This window comes from Oryctolagus cuniculus, chromosome 4, assembly GCF_964237555.1.
Source record: "Oryctolagus cuniculus chromosome 4, mOryCun1.1, whole genome shotgun sequence".
NCBI lineage: Eukaryota > Metazoa > Chordata > Mammalia > Lagomorpha > Leporidae > Oryctolagus > Oryctolagus cuniculus.
Genome location: NC_091435.1, coordinates 170,631,076 through 170,651,118, shown reverse-complemented (window position 1 = coordinate 170,651,118; position 20,043 = coordinate 170,631,076). Strand labels below are relative to the sequence as shown.

The 20,043-nt window shown below is 43.5% G+C and overlaps 1 long non-coding RNA gene and 1 other non-coding gene across 2 annotated transcripts in view; one reads left to right on the top strand and one right to left on the bottom strand.

Annotated features, from left to right (window-relative positions):
- LOC138849411 (uncharacterized) overlaps positions 1–19,834 on the bottom strand; it is a 444,923-nt gene extending 425,089 nt beyond the window's left edge. The window contains exons 1-2 of the long non-coding RNA XR_011388243.1: positions 18,912–19,834; positions 15,803–15,983 (exon numbers count right to left, since the gene is read on the bottom strand). This is a non-coding gene — a long non-coding RNA (uncharacterized lncRNA). The remainder of the gene's footprint in view (positions 1–15,802; positions 15,984–18,911) is intronic.
- Positions 4,508–4,614, top strand: LOC138849546 (U6 spliceosomal RNA). Its single transcript, XR_011388408.1, has one exon. It is a non-coding gene; the product is annotated as a U6 spliceosomal RNA (small nuclear RNA).
- Positions 19,835–20,043: the final 209 nt, after the last annotated feature.

Here is a 20,043-nt window from a genome sequence, read left to right as displayed (position 1 = left end):
CAGTTGCTGGCCATCATTTGCATGTCTGGGAATTGCATTCACGCCCGCTCCTCTACTGCAATGCAATGGGTGTGGTACAGTGCCAGTGAGAGCTTCAGGGTGTTCACGTGGTTTGGGCTCGTTCCCAGCACTCTGAACTTCAGTCTTGCCCTCTACAAGACAGAACTAAGAATGCCCATGCAATAGAGTTTACGAGGAGTAAATAAAACCCCAAGCAGCATATTTGCCACATAATAGATGTTGAGTAAATGCTAGGCTACTGCCTTCCATTTGAGTATGAGACAGACGATTTATTCATCTTCGTATCACCAACAGCACAGAATGCAATGCATTGTAAAGTACTCTCTATTTTTACAAAACCTTTTTTCATATTCATTCCAATCATACTCAACCCATCCCCCAGGCATCTCTGCCTTCGGTATGACAGACAAAAACCCAGCAAATGAAGTGGAGTGTTGCTACGCAGCTGAGTGACTCTGGAAGATAATAATACCACGAATACACAGATAACTTCGTCCTTGACATTCAGAGATGGTGAGAGTGATGGTATAATGTCACACGAGCGAAAATATCAAACCTCATGAATGTTTATGCTTTCCAGATTGCCCGAAAATAAAGACTGCTCTCCGTATGTGACACAGCCATTCTCTGTAATGCTCACTGACTCTGTATCATGACTCGCGGATTTTTAGGAAGGTCAGTTTATTAGCTACAGTTACCGCCCAGTGTTCACCAGCTCTGTCTGTGTGCACGTAGCCAGGAGCACAGAGATGGTGTGACACTGTGTGCGTACATGCTGCAGCACACAGAATGTCACAGCACCTGCATCATGTCCCCAGTACGATTCTTAGACAGCTAAGAAGTGTAGCTGACTTGAAGAGCTTTATAAGCACATCTCCAGATCTAACAGAACCTCTTAGACAAAAGGAGTGGGAGAAAGAAGACAGAATTTAAAACATAAAACTAAAGACAAAGATTACATGAAGTTTTCCTCATTCTTACAGTTGCTCCTAAGTGTGTGGTTAAAAAAAAAGTATTTTCTTTAAAGATTTATTTATTTATTTGAAAGGCAGAATTAGTTCACTCCCCAAATGGCTATAACAGCCAGGGCTGGACCAGGCCAAAGCCAAGAGCCCAGAACTTCATCTGGGTCTCCCATGTGAGTGGCAGGGGTCCAAGCACTTGGGCCATCCTCCGCTGCTTTCCCAGGCACATCAGCAGGGAGCTGGATCAGAAGGACTCAAAACAACGCCCATATGAGATGCTGGCATGAAAGGCAGTGGCTTCACCCTCTGTTCCAGCATCTTTGTTGTTTTAATGTCGATGTTCTTCACACTGCCCTAGGCAAGTGCTTCTGAAACAGTGGTGCTCTCCACATTTTTTTTTTTATTTTTTTTACAGGCAGAGTGGACAGTGAGAGAGAGAGAGACAGAGAGAAAGGTCTTCCTTTGCCGTTGGTTCACCCTCCAATGGCCGCCGCGGCTGGCACATCGCGCTGATCCGAAGCCAGGAGCCAGGTGCTTCTCTTGGTCTCCCATGGGGTGCAGGGCCCAAGCACTTGGGCCATCCTCCACTGCACTCCCGGGCCACAGCAGAGAGCTGGCCTGGAAGAGGGGCAACCGGGACAGAATCCGGCGCCCCGACCGGGACTAGAACCCGGTGTGCCGGCGCCGCAAGGTGGAGGATTAGCCTAGTGAGCCGCGGCGCCGGCCAGTGCTCTCCACATTTTAAAACGGAATCCAGACCTCTGGTAGAAATGCCTCCTCTCCTTCTGAAAACCCCGACAAGAGCACCCAGGAGAAGGAATGAAATCTCCGACTTCCATTTGCAGTGGTATCAGAAGACGCCTAATCTGTGGATTCTGAGATTCATAAGGGCTTCCAAAAGCAGGCACAGAAGCTGCACTCCACAAGGAGTCCCAAGAAGGGGCAAGTGGTGGGTGGGAAGGCCCGGGAGGAGTAGATGCCAGAGAGTGCTGATGACAAGGGCTCTTCCTGAAAATTAGGCTGAGGGGAGCTGAATCTCTTGTCACATTGAGTGCAGGATCTGGGGTAACTGAAGCTGTTGGGGACAGTCTCCAGGTACCCAATTTGACTTGGAGTGGCAGAGGAGATGAGTCTACCCTTAAAAAAAGTAAAATAAAATTTAACTTTAAAAAACTGCACAGATGAGCTATATTTTTAGGAAGTAGATCACCTTTGGCAGTAAGGACGATAAAGGCCCTTGGATCGCGGAGTCTGGAAAACATGGCAGCTTCCTGTACCCACCTCCCACTACCATCAAAAACAGCCCAAAGAGAGCTCATCCAAAAGTGAAGATTGGTTAAAATACGAGTAACAAAAAGACGGATAAAATGCTGCTCCAGACTTACTGTAAGACAAACAAGCAAGGGTAGTAAAAATTACCAGCAGACAAAAACTCCTACCCTCCCCCTAAAAAATGGGGCCAGTGAATAGACTGAGATTGTGAGCAAGCATTTATTTTGCCATGACTTATACTCAAATGCAATGAAATACACACTTCTTTGAACATAGACCATGATGAAGAAATTCAAGGATGGCGTAACGAAACAACCATCAGCTTTTAAAGAAATTACTAAAATACAAGCCACATGATAGAAATAGAGACACAGTTAGCACCGAACGGAGGCATTTTCTTAATTTTGTTGACTACTAGCAGGCAATAGTGAAAAGAAAATGGAAGTTCTGGCAAACAAGATGAGGCTGCTGTGGTTTGCATGTGTCCCTTCCGAAATTCAGGAGCTGCCATGGTGACAGTGCTGGGAGGTGAGGCCTCAGGAGGTAATTAAGCCGCGATGGCTCCTTCCCCTTCTCCCTCCTCCTGAATGGGGTCGGGTGCCTGACAAGAGGGCTTCACGGAGGGAGTCTGTCTTCCACCTTCTGCCACGGGAGGAGAAAGCATCTCTCCCCTCTGGAAGGCTCCTCAACAGACCCCTGTACCTGTCTGGCAGCTTTATCTGGACGTCCTGGCCTCCAGGACTGTGAGAGATAAAAGCCTTTTTCGTGTGAATCACCCGTTCTCAGGCATCCTGCTGCAGCAGCACAAAGCAGACCAAGACACATGCTTGTTGAACTCGAACTCATGTTTGTAAACTAACAGATCTCTGGAGAAGAAGAATGTCAATGCCAGCATTGTGGCATCGTGGCTAAGGTCACCACGTGAGATGCTGGCATCCCATATGGTTGCTGGTTTGAGTCTCGGCTGCTCCACTTCTGACCCAGCTCTGTGCTAATGTGCCTGGGAAAGCAGTAGAAGGTGGCCCAAGTGCTTGGGCCCCTGCACCCACATGGGAGAACAGGAAAAAACTCTTGGCTCCTGGCTTTGGCGGGACTGAGCCCTGGCCACTGTGGCCACTTGAGGAGTGAACCAGATGATAAAAGACACCCTTCCCCATAATTCTGCCTTTCACATATATTTTCAAAATCTTAAAAAAAAGAACATCGCAGATATTTATCATTATGGAAGTAACCTTTAAAATAATTCAAATCTGCATTAGGTCCTTACCACTACAGGGAGATACCTGAGACAAGCCACTTAGACAGGAGAGAGGTTTGTGCGGCTCCCAGTTTGGGAGGCTGGACAGCCAACATGATGCAGGCTTTTGCTCTGCTGAGAAAGTACAGTGGGTGGCAGAGTGTATGCAGGGAGGAGCACATGTCGAGCCATGAAGCAGAGTGGTGAGGCCATTTAGGAAGCGAACCAGCAGATGGAAGACTCACTCTCATTCTCAACCTCATTCTCATTCTCATTCTCATTCTCATTCTCATTCTCTCTCCCCCTTTCCCCCCCTCCCCCTCTCTCCCTCTCCCACTATCTCCCTCTCCCTCTCTCCCTCTCTCCCCCTCTTCCCCTCTCCCTCTCTCCCTCTCTCCCCCTCTTCCCCTCTCCCCCTCTCTCCCTCTCCCATTCTCTCCCCCTCTCCCCCCTCCCTCTCTCCCTCTCTTCTTCTCTCCCTCTCCCTCTCTCCCCTTCTCTCTGTCTCTCCCCATCTCTCATTGTAACTCTGCCTTTCAAATAAATAAATAAATCTTTTTAAAAAGAAGAAATTGGTAAATGGGAAAAGAGATCAGGAGGAATTATTGCTGTTTCTTTACTTGATTATTTTTAGTGCAAAAATATTTCAATTAAATGAAAATAAATTTATATCATAAATAAAATTGGATTGCATATTTGAAGAGCAAGGCCCCATATAGAAAATTATTCCAGTAAAATAATGTATCCAGTATTGTGTAAATCTAGGATTTTTTACAGAATCACATGAAAAATAAATACATATTTTACAACAAAGAACAATTTTCCATCAATTTGCTAAAATAAATCATAGCTAAAACTTTTAAAATAAACATTCACACATTGGCATCATTTTCTCTAAGGTTAAATTTTGAAAAAAAAAAAAATAGAGAAAGGCATTTCTAAGACGGCAGAGTAGGGAAGGAGCTTAACACTCTAGCCCAGGAGAAGATAATTTTTAAAAAGTAGAGATAGTGTGCTCGCTCCAGCAGCACATATACTAAAATTGGAAGGATACAGAGAAGATTAGCATGGCCCCTGCGCAAGGATGACACGCAAATTCGTGAAGCGTTCCATATTTTTAAGAGTGGGAATAAGAGAGGGAGGAGATGTACAATTTGGGACATGTTCAATCGGACTTGCCCCAAATGGTGGAGTTAGAAATGTGCCAGGGGATTCCAATACAATCCCATCAAGGTGGCATGTACCAATGCCATCTCACTAGTCCAAGTGATCAATTTCTGTTCACAATTGATCACACTGATAGTTCTAAGATTCAAAGGGATCACACAAACAAGACTAGTGTCTGCTAATACTAACTGATAGAATCAAAAAGGGAGAAAACAATCTAACATGGGAAGCGAGATACACAGAAGACTCATAGAATGGCAGATGTCCTAACCAGCACTCCTGCCTCAGAATCAGCCCTTAAGGCATTAAGATCTGGCTGAAGAGCCCATGAGAGTATTTTAGGCATGGAAAGCCAAGACACTCTGGAAAAAAAAAAAAAGAAGAAGAAGAAGAAGACCTAAATGAAAGATCTCTGTGAGTGAGATCCCAGTGGAAAGAACAGGCCATCAAAGAAGGAGGTACCTTTCTCTGAAGGGAGGAGGGAACTCCCACTTTGACTAAGACCCTGTCTGAATAAGATTGAAGTCAGCGAACTCAAAAGGCTTCCATAGCCTTGGCAACTCATGACTAGAACCTAGGGAGATTACTAACACCATAAATAAGAGTGTCAAATTGTTAAGTCAACAACAGGAGTCACTGTGTACTTACTCCTCATGTAGGATATCTGTCCTTAATGTGTTGTTCAATGTGAAGTAATGCTATAACTAGTACTGAAACAGTATTTTACACTTTATGTTCTGTGTGGGTGCAAACTGAGGAAATCTTTACTTAATATATACTAAATTGATCTTCTGTATATAAAGATAATTGAAAATGAATCTTGATGTGAATGGAATGGGATAAGGAGTGGGAGATGGGAGGGTTGCAGGTGGGAGGGAAGTTATGGGGGGGGAGCCATTGTAATCCATAAACTGTACTTTGGAAATCTATATTTACTAAATAAAAGTTAAAAAAAAAAAAGAGATAGTAGCCAGCGTCGCGGCTCAACAGGCTAATCCTCTGCCTTGCAGCGCCGGCACACCGGGTTCTAGTCCCAGTCAGGGCGCCGGATTCTGTCCCGGTTGCCCCTCTTCCAGGCCAGCTCTCTGCTGTGGCCAGGGAGTGCAGTGGAGGATGGCCCAAGTGCTTGGGCCCTGCACCCCATGGGAGACCAGGAGAAGCACCTGGCTCCTGCCATTGGATCAGCGCGGTGCACCAGCCACAGCGCACCGGCCACAGCGCGCCAGCTGCAGCGGCCATTGTAGGGTGAACCAACAGCAAAGGAAGACCTTTCTCTCTGTCTCTCTCTCTCTCACTGTCCACTCTGCCTGTCAAAAAAAAAAAAAAAGAGAGAGAGAGAGAGAGATAGTGTAGTCTCAGGGAAGAGTTAGGGAAAAAACAGTGGAGGAAACTCTACTGAAATTAGAGAGACACAGTGGACCTACGTAGAGGGCATGGGCACCCACAGCTCAGGACTCCAACAGCCAAGAGCCTACGCAACAGCACTGGAAAGTGAGGTGAGACGAGACCACAGTAGCCCAAGACACTGGCGAAAGTGGCAGAAAGAGCCTAGAGGTAATGTGGCTGGAAGCCCCAGAGACATTCTTCTCAGATCTAGAAAAAAATGATACTGAAATTCATATGGTAACACAGGAGACCCTGAATAGCCAAAGAAATCTTATGCAACAAAAACAAAGTTGGAGGTACCATAATACCAGATTTCAAGACATACTCTAGGGCAGTTATAATCAAAACAGCCTGGTACTGGTACAAAAACAGATGGATAGATCAATAGAACAGAATAGAAATGCCAGAAATCAACCCATACATCTGCAACCAACTTTTCTTTGACTCAGGATCTAAAGCCGACCCCTGGAGTAGGGACAGTCTCTTCAAGAAATAATGCTTGGAAAACTGGATTTCCATATGCAGAAGCAACACCCCTATCTTATTCCTTACACAAAAATCACTCAAAATGGATTAAAGACCTAAATCCATGACCCGAAACCATCAAATTATTAGGGAACATTGGGGAAACTCTGCAAGACATTGGCACATGCAAAGAGTGCTTGGAGAAGACCCCAGAGCAACTGGGGTCAATATAGATTTCTGAGCCAATCAAAGTCACAATGAGCAAATGGGGTTACATCAAATTGAGAAGCTTCTGTACTGCAAAAGAAACACTCAGGAAAGTGAAGAGACAAGCAAGATAATGGGAGAAATTACTTGCAATCTATGCATTGGATAAAGGATTAATAACCAGAATATATAAAGAGATCAAGAAACTCCACAACAACAAAACAAACAACCCAGTAAAGAAATGGGCAAAGCACTTAAACAGATATTTTTCAAAAGACGAAATCCAAGTGGCCAACAGACACATGAAAAAATGCTCAGGATCACTAGCCATCAGGGAAATGCAAATCAAAACCACAGTGACATTTCATCTCACCCCAGTTAGAATGGCCCAAATACAGAAATCAACACATGGTGAGGATGTGGGGGAAAAGGTACCCTAATCCACTGTTGGTGGGAATTTAAACTCATAAAGTCACTATGTAAGACAGTATGGAGAAACCTCAGAAATCTGTATATAGACCTGCCATCGCTCTTCAGGGAATTACCCAATAGAAATGAAATCAGCATGTGAAAGGGTTTTCTGCACCCCCATGTTTATTGCAGCTCAATTCACAATAGCTAAGACAATGAATCAACCCAAATGCCCATCAGCTGAAGACTTGATAAAGAAACTATGGGATAGGGCTGGCGCTGCGGCCCACTAGGCTAATCCTCCACCTGAGGTGGCGGCACCCCGGGTTCTAGTCCTGGTTGGGGCGCCAGATTCTGTCCCGGTTGCTCCTCTTCCAGTCTAGCTCTCTGCTGTGGCCCGGGAAGGCAGTGGAGGATGGCCCAAGTGCTTGGGCCCTGCATCCGCATGGGAGACTAGGAGGAAGCACCTGGCTCCTGGCTTCAGATCAGCGCAGCGCGCTGGCTGCAGCGCTCCATTGGTGAGTGAACCAATGGAAGGAAGACCTTTCTCTCTCTCTCTCTCTCTCTCTCTCTCTCTCTCTGCCTGTCAAAAAAACAAACAAACAAACTACAGGATATGTACAAAATGGAATACGGCACAGCAGTAAGAAATGAAATCCAATCATTTACAAAAAAATGGAAGAATCTGGAAAACATCATACTTAGTGAAGTAAGCCAGTTTCAAAGGGACAAATATCATATGTTCCCTAATCTGTGATAGCTAATAATTGCACCTAACAGGCAATTGACATAAGTGACATTGATGCTTTGAGAAGCCATGACTTGAACAGCCCTTGTCTCCACTGTTGAGGAACACTTTCCCATTTTTCCCCATACTATTTTTTGAACTCTTTATTTAACATACAGTGTATAAGTCAATTGAAAACATATCTCAGTAAAAAATCAGAGTGGGAATAAGAGAGGGAGGAGGAAGAGGGGTGGGAGTGAGGGCAGGCAAGTGGGAAGAATCACCATGTTCCTAAATTTGCTTCTCAAAAGAAAGTGACTTGATCAGCTCTTGTCCTGACGGTTGATGTACAATGTAATACTTTCTCCATTTTAGTATTTTTTTTTTTGTTCTAGTACCATTGGTTGAACTCTGTAATTAACACACAATTATTCTTAGGTGTTTAAATTTTAACTGAAAAGTGATCCCTGTTAGGTATTTGGAAAACATTATACTGAGTGAAATAAGCCAATCCCAAAGGGAAAAATACCACTTGTTCTCCCTGATAGATGACAACTAACTGAGCACCAAAAAGGAAACCTGTTAAAGTGAAATGAACACTATGAGAAACGGTGACTTGATCAGCCCTCACCCTGACTGTTGATGAGCAACTTGATATGTTATACCTCTTAGTATTTTTTTTGTTTGTTCTACTTAATACTTTTGGTTGAATACTGTAATCAATACACAATTCTTCTTAAGTGCTGAAACTTAACTGAAAAGTGATCGCTGTTAAATGTAAGAGTGGGAATAAGAGGGGGAAGAGATGTGCAATTCGGGACATGCTCAAGCTGACTTACCTCAAACAGTAGAGTTAGAAACATACCAGGGGATTCCAAGTCAATCCCATCAAGGTGGCATGTACCAATGCCATCTCACTAGTCCCAGTGATCAATTTCTGCTCACAATTGATCATAATGATAGGACTAAGAGCCAAATGGAGCACATAAACAAGAATAGTGTCTGCAAATACTAGCTGATAGAATAAAAAAGGGAGAGAACGATCCAACATGGGAAGTGAGATACACAGCAGACCCATAGAATGGCAGATGTCCTAAACAGCACTCTGGCCTCATAATCAGGCCTTAAGGCATGTGGATCCAGCTGAAATGCCCATGAGAGTATTTCAGGCATGGAAAGCCAAGACACTCTGGGGAAAAAAAAAAAAAAAAAAAAAAAAAAACCTAAATGAAAGATCTCCACGAGTGAGATCCCAGTGGAAAGAACAGGTCATCAAAGAAGGAGGTACCTTTCTCTGAAGGGAGGAGAGAACTTCCACTTTGACCATGGCCTTGTCTAAATATGATCAGAGTCAGTGAACTCAGGGGTGCTTCCATAGCCTTGGCAGCTCATGACAAGAGCCTAGGGTGATTACTGAGGCCATAAACAAGAGTGTCAATTTGTTAAGTCAACAACAGGAGTCACTGTGCACTTACTCCTCATGTAGGATCTTTGTCCTTAGTGTGCTGTACATTGAGATTTAATGCTATAACTAGTACTCAAACAATATTTTTCACTTTATGTTTCTGTGTGGCAGCAAACTGTTGAAATCTTTACTTAATGTACGCTAAACTGATCTTCTGTATATAAAGAGAATTGAAAATGAATCTTGATTTGAATGGAAGGGGAGAGGGAGTGGGAAACGGGAGGGTTGCGGGTGGGAGGGACGTTATGGGGGGGAAGCCATTGTAATCCATAAGCTGTACTTTGGAAATTTATATTCATTAAATAAAAGTTTGAAAGCAAAAAAAAAAAAAAAGAATTAACCTCAAATCCTTTATGAAATACATCTTAGCTATGACTTTATACATTTACATATTTTTATAGTTTTATATACCTATTATGATTTTATTAATTATTAGACAGTTGTAAATTCCAAACTGCACTCTTAGGAAGTACTTGAACACAATCCATATGCCACCATCTAGTGACCTCCCACAGGCAGTCAAATTGAAAATAGAAACCTCTTGGGAAACTTGAATATCCAAGCAAGAACTCATGCCTCAAGGGAACAGCCTTACCTCTTCCAGGAAGTAAGTAACACTACTCCAGCCTGATTACTGCCAGTTGACACAGTTCCTGAACTCCAAGCCATATGACGAACATTCCCAATGATAGAATCTGCTCCTTACTTAGTTGTAAACCATTTCTTATATGAATATTTTATCATGAGATTTAAAGCAAAAGTAAATATTCCATAAAGGAATTCCAGTCATGCAATATTATCTTTGGATGATTTGAGAGAAACTTTCTAAAATGTGTCTAAGAACAGTGATGATTTTTTTACATGGACCCTTCAAATTATTGTCATCCATAATGAAAATTATATATCAGAACCACAGCTTCTCTCACAGGAAATATTCTAGTCTTTTCTCTTAGAAAAAGTAAAATATAATTCCAGTCACTTCCTATACACTTCATTTCTTCTTTAATTAGTTCTTATTTATAGAAATATTTTCCCAAATTTACCTCATATTAATTTTTTTCTCTACAAATTATTCTCCAACTAATGACGTTCCTAATTTCATTCTAATGGCAAATGTCAGATCAATCTAAGTCAACTTAGAGGAGCTTGACGTGCCTATAATTGGCACATAGGGTGACTACATAAAGTTAACATGAAACCTTAGACATCTGAGATTTACATTAATGGGGGAGGTTGGCAAAGAGCAGAAGTCTCTCACAGATGTCCACATTCAGGGAAGTAAAGAGAAGAGCTTTGTGGGGATCTACTAGACTATATATTTTTATAACAGTTTAAAAAATTAAATTAACAAATCTTTAAAAAGGAGTGAGAACTACATGGAGTTTAGGAAAAGTGGCAGTAAAAAGCAATAATATTGCAGTAATTATCCAGCAGATGAGGTTGTTCTGGTCTCCAGAGCAGCCTGGAAAAAATACCCACCTGGTGCCCATTCCCAGTCCTGTGGAGTCCCATTTCCCTAATCAGCCTTCAGTTACAAATTCCCTATTATCTTAGTTCCAAGAAAAGTTTTCTTGGGTTGTGGGCACCATCTATTTTTTATGGTCATGGGAAATGAAATGTTAGCTCATGAATTAATGAGTAGAAACTCTAACATCAGTCTGTTCTTTGAAGCTCATCAAATTTGGGGCACTGACAGGTTTAGCTCCTGGGCCCAGAAAGGGAAGACACTAGGACTACCGTGACAGTTCTGACTTTGCAAACTCCAAGAAGTCAGCCAGACCACTTTTAATATCTTTCACTCATGGTCTTCACTCCCGCATTTGATATATGAAAATATCTTGACAAGGCCCACTATTTCCACTATACTTTTGAATATATTCATTTCTAAGAGTTTAAAGAAGCAGTGGAAGATGAACATTTGCATCTGCCAATACCTGTGAAGATGGAGCTACCATTTCGTGACTTACAGACAACGCTTCTTTTACCCCTTACATTTGGTTTTGAAGCAAAATGACTTCTGAATCAAGTGCATTAACCCTACAGAGAACTGAGAATTGGAAAGAGAACATACTTCAAGGCTAACCAGACATGGCTTGAATTATAGGTCCACCATTTGCATGCATAATTTCCTTAAGAAATGAGTCAAATCCTTAACCTCTCTTGCTCTCACTAACCTCACCTGTGAAAATAATAATACGTATATCACAAGATGATTAGGAATAGTCAAGGGCACAACATGCATTTAAGTATCTGGAACTTAATGGGTATTCAAAGTATCCATTTTTCCCTCAATATAATCTTTCCTGGAATTCCATAGCATTTCCCAGACCTGTGATATTCCAATTCCAGTTCATGCTCCACCTGATCTTCCTGAAACTGCAAGCCATAGTTTACCATCTTGCGTCCAGTACTAATCATATCCCTATTTTCACTTGTAGCTCCAAATGTGTACTCTAATGAAAACTATTTCTTAAAACCCTTTAAGAGGCACTTACTTATTACCCCTGTAGTTTATGTTAGACACCTAGAACAGTGCCTAGCACAAAGGTAACCCTCTTTCTTCAAACAATTAGCATAATAAAGTTGTTAATATAAAGAAAGTTTGCAAGTATTGAACAACTTCCAAAAGGAAACTAAAGATTTGACCATCCATTGGTATTTGTCATAGTATTTTCCCCACTGACTGGTTCCACCTGATATCTGTTCTCTAGTTCAATCCTGGAGATAGACAATCTATTGGACAGTCCTATGCCCAAGCTTTGGAATCCAATTCTAGCTCTTGACATACAACCTGTGTCTTTGAACAGAAAAGACAAGGTATAAAATGCATAACAATGCAGACATGTAGATAAGCACAAGCCCAGGGCCTGGGGGAAAATTGGAAAGAAATTGTATTTGGACAGACACTACATTTCTTACAGTAATTATAGATTTCATCAAACCCTGTTCCATCTCTACTGTCAGATGTGTTATTTCTGGGTAAGGCACCAGACTTGTGGGGAGAACCACCAAACATTTGACAAGGTAATAAAAATGCTGGTGGCCCAAGGATTCTTTAATCTATCTGGGAGGCAGAAGAATCAAATTCAGTTTTATTTCCCAGCAATGTGACTAAATCAGTCTTGCTCCCACACCCAAAAAAAGATGGAAATAGAAACATTAATCACAAATGATGTACAATCTTGGAAGAGAGAAACTAATGCAGAGATTTTCCTGCATCTGAGACATAGCTACTTTCAACTCCCAACTCCATTGCCTATAATAGTCAACAGAATTTTTGTGCAGGCTCAAAAGTTCATTTCCTCCTGCTTATGGGGCCTTGGAATTCTTGATTCTCTTTAATTCCACTGCATTCTCTATCCCTTTACCAGTTTCCAAAAAACAAGACTCCAGAGACACATTGGGAAGGTTACCTAACACACTCAACATTCTCCTGTGAGCTCTTGGTTACAATGTCAAAGTCTCTGAAAAACACAACAGAATATCCTTACCACACATACAAGAAAGACTTAGAACATACCCTGATTCCTTGGGGCAGAGGAGTCAGGAACATAGTACTAACCTAAAACCCTTATAAAAATGCTTTCAGAGCCAGCATTATGGCATACTGCAATGCCAGTATCCCATATGGGCTCCAGTTCAAGTCCCAGCTGCTCAACTTCCAATCCAGCTCTCTACTAATGCCACTGGGAAAGCAACAGATGATGGCTCAAGTTCTTGAGCCCCTGCACCCAAGTGGGAGACCCAGATGAAGTTCCTGGCTTCGGCCTAGCCCAGCCCTGGCCACTGAGGCCATCTAAGGAGTAACCCAGAAGATGGAAGATCTGTTTCTCTGTCTCTCCCTCTCTCTCTGTACTTCTGCCTTTCAAATAAATCAATACATCTTTTAACAAAAATCCTTTTGCACAAAGACACCTTTCTCTTTCTCGGGCTTACTGCATGTGTCAATCAAAATGATGATCATAGGCAGAGATAGAAACTAGCATTCGTGAGTATTTATCATGTGCCACTCACTTTATGTTTACCTCCTACTGCATCAGAAAGCTGTCCATGTGCTATCTGCGTCATATAAAATAGGAAACTTAGGTTCAAAGAGGTTAAATAACTTTCAGGTCTCAAAGCAAGTAACTGATGGGACAGGGATTCCAAATTAAGTAGATTGCTAGCAAAGTCTAAACTTGGTCCTCAAATTGTAACTGCCTCAACATTTTCTTCCTATCAAAGACCAGTCACTCAACCAGGTCAAGGCTATTGCCGTGGGCTACGGAATACACTGAGGAAGGGTAATAGAGGAAACCCAAACTAGAGCAAAGGAGAGAGACTCCAAGAGCTTCCACTGAGCAACACTGATACTGTGCTGTGAAAAGTCTGCAGATTACTCCAACAAAGAATGTCAAGAAAGCCCGCAATCTCCTGATCATACCAGCAGTTGACAACAAACAAGTTAACAAAAAGAGCAGTTAAAAAAGCAAAGGGGTCTTTTTCTATCTTTTTCTGGGGAATCAAAAGAAAAAGAGGAAGAGATTCATCCATATAGATATCACTTCAAATCTCCATTTTTGTTGCCTTCATTTTAGAGAATCTAAACCTCTGAATTAAGCAGCCCATTTTTAGTTCACATTTTTTCTGACATTTCCTATTTGCTAAAACCACAGGGGAACGATCAGTGAGGGGAGGAGGAACTGTTCATGCTCAGCCTAACCAACTTCCCACAGCAGCATTCAATATTTCTTTCTTCAGAGAAGTGGGTATTTGTTGCAATTCTCTGAAAAGTCTGAGAAGCCAAACGCTGCTCCCTTTTGAAAGCATCCAATGTCAAGATCCCACAGCCACCTTCTGTGAGATTTCCCCATGTATTGGGGTGTGTGTGTGTGTGTGTGTGTTGGAGTAAGGGTCTACATTTCCTATTAGAAGAGTGACTAGCTGGTACAAAAGACTAAACATATCACCAACCAACAGCCAGCCTGAATCACTGAGGCACTATATTTAGAAGATGATGCAGCGTGATGTGAATGTAGAAGTATAGGAAACTGAAAACATTCACCAACAAGGAAAGCAATGAAATACAGGGCAAACTTACAACGAATCTTATGCAATCAGTGCAGATGAATTAGGGATTTAGGAAGCAAGGAACAATGTCAACACTACTTAGGTTTTAAAAAGTTACAGGAAGATGAGTAGTATGATCATTTTGTTAAAATGTACATAAAAGAGCCGGCGCCGTGGCTCAATAGGCTAATCCTCCACCTTGCGGCGCCGGCACACCGGGTTCTAGTCCCGGTTGGGGCGCCGGATTCTGTCCCGGTTGCCCCTCTTCCAGGCCAGCTCTCTGCTATGGCCAGGGAGTGCAGTGGAGGATGGCCCAGGTGCTTGGGCCCTGCACCCCATGGGAGACCAGGAAAAGCACCTGGCTCCTGGCTCCTGCCAGGATCAGCGCGGTGCGCCGGCTGCAGCGGCGGCCATTGGAGGGTGAACCAACGGCAAAGGAAGACCTTTCTCTCTCTGTCTCTCTCTCTCACTGTCCACTCTGCCTGTCAAAAAAAAAAAAAAAAAAATGTACATAAAAGACATATCCTTATGAATTTTAGTATAATTCATGCATTGCATTATGTTATATTCGAATGGGCCATGTGATGTACACTCAGTGAAGCAAGGTTGAAAGTTATTACCAGCACTTTTCAGCGGATGGGATCAGAGACAGCTTTTGTATCCGTCTTCTGGCTTGTCTGTGTTTTAAGTTCATGCTATAATGAATACACACTGTTCCTTTAAGAAAAATGTTTTAAATATATGCACATGGGAGAAATCCATTCAGAACGGAGAGCACCTTTTTCAAGGAGGATTTTGACAAACCCGAGTGTCTGCAGGCTGAGACTCCCACGGTGGGCAGAAATCCTCCTCCGGCCTCTCAGATCATCCAGCCAATTAGGGACAGTGTCACCTCAATGCCCACGGTTTATTTTCCTGCACAGCAAGCACGGGCCTCAGTGGGTAGGGAGAGCAGCAGGCTGGAACTCAAATCACTTCGGTGTGGCTAAATCAGTTTTGTAACTGAGAGTGAAGGCCAACTTCCTAAACAAGTAGTACACATTCTCTCCACGTTGTCCCAGTTAATCTATTGCTCTATAACAAACCACTGCCAGTTTTGTGACCTAAAACAACAGCTATTTGATTATGCTCACGGCTGTGTGGGTCAGGATGTTGACTTGCATGCAACAGGGATGGCTTTTCTCTGCTCCACAGGGTCTGGAATCTCAGATGAGGGCTGACAGCCACATCTGGAGGTTCTTTCACTCCCATGCCTGTGCTAAGCTGGGATGACTCAAAGCCTACACTCCACTTTCTTGTCCGCAGAAGCATCTACCTGTAGTCTATCCACAGGGCTTGGGCACCTGAGTTTCACAGGCGAGTGACACAAAGGTTCCAAGAGAATTTGGCAAAAGCTGCACGGTCTGTTATGACTCAGCCTTGGGACTCACATGCCATCGTTCCCATCATACTCCACTGGTCCGAGCGTCCACAAGCCTGTGAAGGTTCAAGGACTGAAGACATGGATGCTGCCCCTTGATGGGAGATCATTGACAAACGTGTGATCATTTTTCTACAACTTCCATATACATTTATCAAGTTTCTGCTCTGTGACAGCCACCAGAGATGCAGCTATAAAGGAAAAAAAAAAAAAACACAGAAAGAGCATGAAATTGGGGATCAGAGGAGTTAGGTAGCCCTCTACCCTGTTTTTCCAATAACTCAATGTCTCAGTTATTAATTCCATCTCTCCCTCAGGAAGACAGAAATAGTAATGTTAATTTAAACCATATAAAATTGATAATTCTTAACCATTTCTAACATAAAAAATGCAATTTGTTCAATCTAATGCTTGATTTATATGCTTCATAGAAATGTAAGGCTAGAAAGTGATAAAAAGGTAAAATATTCTAGGGCATGAGGAAAAGTGTTTGATGCTCCTTATTTTTGGAGCTTTCGTTCCGAGGCTTGTATGATCCTTCTACTAATTTGAAAGAATTTGGCATTTCCCTGCTGGGTTTTTTTCAATTAAATAATCAATGTCTGTCTAAAGCCATGATATATATCCTGTGATTATAATTCTACTCCAGGACACCTTGTAAAACGGCTTTTCTGAAAACTTCTTGGGGTATCATTTGTAGTACTATAATAGAGCTTACTTTATAGAAATTCTGAGTCCTGGCCAATTTTACATTATATTACAATAATATGCTGTCAAATACTAGTGTGTTGTGTCTTCTGGACTCAGCGGGGCCCTTCCTCCAGTTGCTTCTTAAACCACCTTGCAGGGCATCAAATGCTACCTTATAGTAAGCCAAGTCTTCTGCTGTTACAGATACATGACCACTGAAACAGGCTGAAGTCCAGCACTAGCCACACGTCACTGCGAGAGGTAGGTGAGAAATTCTGTTCTGGCAAGAACCGGGAGAGCCAAAAAGGTAAAACAAGAGGCAGGTTCCTGAGATAATTTGGCCACACAATAGAACCACAAATTATGAGACCCTGTCTCTTGAACAGCTCTAAAAGCAAAGTCTACTGCAAAATGCCAAGACTCGGGATTGCCACGCGTCTTTTCAGCAAGGGACAAAGTATACAACACCTCAAACATGAACTTTTTAAAGATTTTATTTATTTATTTATTTGAGAATTAGAGTTACAGACCGAGAGAGACAGAGAGAGAGATTTTCCATCCACTGGTTCACTCCCCAAATGGCCACAACAGCTGGAGCTGAGCCAATCTTAACCTCTTCCAGGTTTCCCACATGGGTGCAGAGGCCCAAGCACGTGGGCAATCTTCTACTGCTTTCCCAGGCCACAGCAGAGAAATGAATCGGAAGTGGAACAGCTGGGAATCAAACCAACGCCCATGTGGGATGCTGGTACCGCAGGCTGAAGCTTAGCCTACTACATCACAGTGCTGGCCACTCAAAGGGCAATTTTTCAAAAGGTTCAATCCAACACTGTCAGCATCCTCCTCTGTAGTTCTCAATCAACCATATTTCTTCACTGGCAGGGTAAACTAGTAGCCATGTGCAAAATAAAAAATTTTTAAAAAGCCTATAGGGCCAGCATAGTGGTACAGAGGATTAAGCCACCACCTGCAACTCCGACACCCCTATTAGAGTACCAGCTGCTCCGCTTCCAGTCCAGCCCCTTACTAATGTGCCTGGGAAAGAAACAGAAGACGGCCCACGTACTTGGGCTTCCGCCATCCATGGGGGAGCCCAGGTCAAGTTCCAGGCTCCAAGGGAAGTGAACAAGCAGATGAAGACCTCTCTCTCTCTCATTGCCTCTCCTCTTTCTGTGTTGCTCTGCCTGTCAAATAAGCAAAAGCCATCTTTAAAAACTACCAAGAGTAAACATAGTCAAGTAACAGCAATGGGAACAATGCATGTATCAGGGGCAGCTGTGAAAGGAGAGGAGAGTCCTGTTCTTCTATCTGAAGACTCAGGACTGAATTTGTAAGTAATGCAACCAACTCACGATGTCCTCATCTTAAAACTGCATCCCCCATGTCCTCGGAACTCCTTCAATCCCAAGAAAATAGGAACAGTTCATCATCCTGCTTATGAGGCAACCTTGGGTAACTTATTTTATTTTAGAAAATTCAATTTCTTCTAATGGAAGATGATTGGAAAAATAAATAAAAAGCTAATCTGCAGACTTGCTTGCAAACAATGGAATTAGTGTTTGAAAGCTGGATCCAATGCCCACAAGCCTTCTGTAACACGAACACAGGGCGTAGACAGTGGCCCAGCCCTTTGACTACACGTATTGGCCACTGGGTTCTGGCTAGAAAAATTCAGTAAAAAAAAAAAAAAATGTGCAGCTGCCCTCCTCCTCCCATGAGGCCCTCCCACGCAGCCCAAAGCCAGAAGAAGCCATAAAGCCCAGATCCCAGGCTAGGGGAGTTAGGAGAGGTGCACACTGGAAACAATGTCTCCAGTGAGGAAGTAGCCTTGCACTTTTCTTGCCAGATGATAATCTCACGACCTACCCATCCTTCCTCCCAACGCCAAACAAAAAGTAATGAGGAGAGAGGGTGGGGGGAGGTATCAAAGCTCTGTTTCCAGCAAATTTTGAAAATATTTGCTTTTCAAAAGCTATCAGAAACATTTCCTTTCCCTAATGCAAATTAGCAACTGCAAATGACAGAAAATGCTTTGCTACTCTTGCATTAATAAAGAACACATTAAGCCATACAGTCAGAAAGCTAAACAGTAGTCATCATGGAAATTATCCAGCCTATCTTTTAATTAATATTTGCCAAAATTAGCATACAGGGCCCTCTCTGGGTTGGGGAGCAGTGGGACCCGTGTCTCACTCCTCCCCCCAGTTCCCACCTTCCCCGGCTCTTGCCTCCGCCTCCTTCTGTGTCGCCTTTCCTTTCTTCTCTCTAGATACCCCCATCTTCTCTCCCTGTGCCTCTCTCACACCTGGAGACAGTAACGATATGCAGCTCCAAATGAGCCGCGAGAGTGAAAATCACCCTCCTGGAGGAAGGGAAGTGCATTTGACATCCCGCTTGTTCCAGGCCTTGAGAAACTGGGATCTAATTACCTCCGAGAGGCTGTGGGCAGATGGCAGCCTCGGCAGCCCAGGTCCGCAGTCAGTGGGACACTGCCGACATGCTCACCCTGACATTTTGTTCACGATGTTTCCAGCACACCGAGCTGAGGGCTGGCAGCCAGCGCTGGAGCCCCAGAACATTCGTTAGCCTGAAATGACTTCCATGCCACACCTCCACTCTTAGGGCTGGGCCTCCAAACCTCAGCCCGCCTCAGGGGCAGGGGTCCAGGACGTGATCGGTGGCCACTAGACTTTGGGAAAGGCCCAAGCAGGAGCAATGTGGGTGAGACAGAGACACAGCGAGAAGGCTGGTGAGGAGTGTGCTGGCCCCTGGTCCTGCAGGGTCTTCATTCTCCTCCATTTGTCATCCATGATGGTTGGATAAAGAAGTCAGCACAAGCTATGAACCAGATGTCTGGGACTACTAAGAACAGAACAGCCAAGGGCTGGAGACAGGCAGCAGAAGCGTAGCCCCACGCAGCATGGGGTGTTTCCCTCCCTAGAACTCCCACCTCATCAACACCCACTCTGTGTCGGGAACATTGCTGTCAGTGTCCACAGCAGTCAGGGCAACACCCTGGCTGACCTCACAATCAACCCTACATCTCAGTGGCCTACCAAAGTGAGGGCCATTTCCTGTTCATGGCTAACGCTCATGTAGCTGCTCTCAGTACCTCTTCTGCAGAGAAAGGAGGCTTCCGTCTCCACCTGGTCTCAGAGCACCTTTGAAGAGGTAAGCAAGAGCGTGAATCCCTAGCATGGGGGGACTGACAGCAGGCCTGAAGTGTCCTTCGCATAGCACCAACCTAGGAAGTCGCCGGCATTGTAGAGACGGTTAATGAGGCTGGAGACGGAGAAGCAGATCGCCGTATTCTAAGTCTTCATAATTAGTATTTGTAAAAGACATCTGAGAGTTCATTCATTTATTCTCCACTGCTAGTTGAGATAAGTCTGAGCTTTCTTGCGTCAGCAAATCCCTCTTAGGTGAAAGCTAGAGCAAAATCCTACAGGTCAGGGGGACACTGGACCATCAAACAGACCAGCCTGTTTTCAACCCACTTCAAGGTTCCTCAAATAGGATGAGATCCCAAACCCAAGTCCAGGCTGCAGTGTGCAATGCTTA